Below are 2,296 nucleotides of genomic sequence, written 5' to 3'. Positions count from 1 at the left end.
ATGGAGATATTGGATTCTATTAGCACACCTTAATGGTATGAAATATTTATTACTATGTGTGGACCTAAGGTATTGTTTCCTTAATGGGGAGGAAACCCTAATTTTATTGCAGGGTTGGTCCCTACCCTCACCCCTATATATAGTTATCACTGACCCATTAAGTGAGACTAACGACCAAAAGCAAAAGGGAAAGAGGGTAGACCAGACCAACATTGATCGTGTTGTACGAGGAACATACAAGAAGACATTGAGGAGTTCTTATTCTTCAGTCATGGATTCAGGTATGCCTAAAACTTGCTTTTGTAGTGTTTGTCGTGCATGCTTATCGATCTTCATGAATCGTTTCGCATTTATTTTCTTTCAATCCTTCCACATCCCAGAAGAAGTAACCAAAAGCAACAGCTTCCAACACCAACCTCTTTAGGCTAACTAATGTGATATAGATAGCCTCCTCACTCTCAAGGGCTCCCATCTCATCCCAAAAAAGAGCCCAGCTGTGCTTCTCAATAAGATTCACTGCCTCTTGAGATTTTAGTTTTGCACATCTCTGCAATGTCTCAGGGTCAAATTTCATCAAATAACATCTCAGCTTCTCGTGCTTCCTAGAGTGCCTCCTTGATACACGACTCAATGAGGTGGCCCAAGTGTCCATTGAGAGGCGGAGATCAACAAAATTTTTTGAACTATGGTGCTGGAACTCTGCAATGGGAACATGGATCCCATGGCCAAGATAAAAGTCATAATTGGTCAGAGCTAGACGCCGATCCAGGTTGTATCTAAGAATGCAGACTTCAGGAAATAGCCATACATGACGGAGGCAGCATATATTTGGCCAAGATGAAGCCTTTGCAGATGGATTGTGGTCCTATTTGTCCAATTTTCAGAGAGATTAGATTTTCCTCTCCAAGTATGGTGGAAATATGTTCCCTAACCATTTCCAGGACTTCAATGGTACAGATTAGGGGTGTCAACCGGTCGGGCTGATCTGGTTTTGGTCGGGCCTAATCGGGTTTGAACACTTTCAAAAGCTACACCGTGTCCGCCCATTTAACTAATCGGGCTTAGTTGTTGAGGGCATGGTACACTTTATATTCGGTCGGTCGGTCTCGGGCTATAATCGGGCTACCTTAATCGGGCTTTAGTCGGGCCTTAACTGGGCTACAGACATATTTAATGTTAAACGGGTTTTAACCGGTTTTTAAACGGGCCCTCTTTAAAATGTGCTATTATATTCCGGCCCACTCATGCAAGCCAAAAAAAAATGACAATAAATCAATAAATGATACCAAATATAACCATTATTTAAAATGTGAACATGTCTTTACTTTTTAGTTTTTATTATTTAATTTGGGGGGTAAAATAGGTATTCTACAATCATTAAAGGGTCGGGCCAAGTCGGTGCACAATAGGCCGGTCTCGGTCGGGCGTTATTCGGTTGATCTCGGTCGGGCGCCCAACGATCCAAGTAGCAAAACCGAGACCAACCATTTATAAACGGGCCGAGCTCAAGCCCGACACGTTTAATAAATGGTCCTGGCTGGGGCCGGTCTATAAACGGTCGGTCCCGATCGGTTTAGTCGGGTCAGGCCACGAATTGACACTCCTAGTATAGATGGACTTGTCCTTGGATGGTAACTCCTCTATTCTGCCATTATTGATGCATGTAGAGAGCCTTGGAACCATAGTAACTTTGATCTCAGAGAACTTGTGAACAATTAGCATGTACATGACATCTTCAACTGCAATTTGGCATTCATGTTCTTTCAGTTCTGCAACTCTCCTGGTATTCAAAATAATAACATTAGTGCACGATCACACGCTGGAGGGGAGAGGAGCCCACAGTTGTTGCAGGTTTCAGAGGAAGGCGGCCAAAGGGTTCTTCTCTTCCTTCTCGGTTTGGGGATTTAGAGTGAGAGTTTAGAAGAAGGGAAAGGGGAGGGGTAATATTGTCCTTTCAAATCATATGTGGGTGTTTTAGGTATTTTGGAAAAAAACTAACAGAAATTCTACTACATAACTATGTTTGCTAACGGTAGGGACTGATTTGGAATTGTTTGAATTTTTAGGGGATGTTTTTGGTGTTTCAAAAAGTCAGGGGGTGACATTGAATAAAGACCAAAGTTCAGGGGTGGCATTGTAATTTTCCCAAGAAAAAAAAAAAGAAGGTAACACTACATCATCCACAATAATTTTCAAAGCCAAGTCCTAAAGCCGTTGGAAAAAATCGTCGTATTTTCCTTCGATTCTTTATGAAAGATATCCAGTCGATCAGAATCGAAGTTAAAGAGAGTCTTTA

General features: G+C 41.9%; 1 pseudogene; it reads right to left on the bottom strand.

Annotated features, from left to right (window-relative positions):
• Positions 1 to 373: 373 nt before the first annotated feature.
• LOC122066729 overlaps positions 374 to 2,296 on the bottom strand; it is a 7,313-nt pseudogene continuing 5,390 nt past the window's right edge.

Source organism: Macadamia integrifolia, unplaced genomic scaffold (genome assembly GCF_013358625.1).
Source record: "Macadamia integrifolia cultivar HAES 741 unplaced genomic scaffold, SCU_Mint_v3 scaffold2546, whole genome shotgun sequence".
NCBI lineage: Eukaryota > Viridiplantae > Streptophyta > Magnoliopsida > Proteales > Proteaceae > Macadamia > Macadamia integrifolia.
The sequence above is the reverse complement of the archived record's forward strand: the minus strand, read 5'-3'. Positions and strand labels throughout refer to the sequence as shown.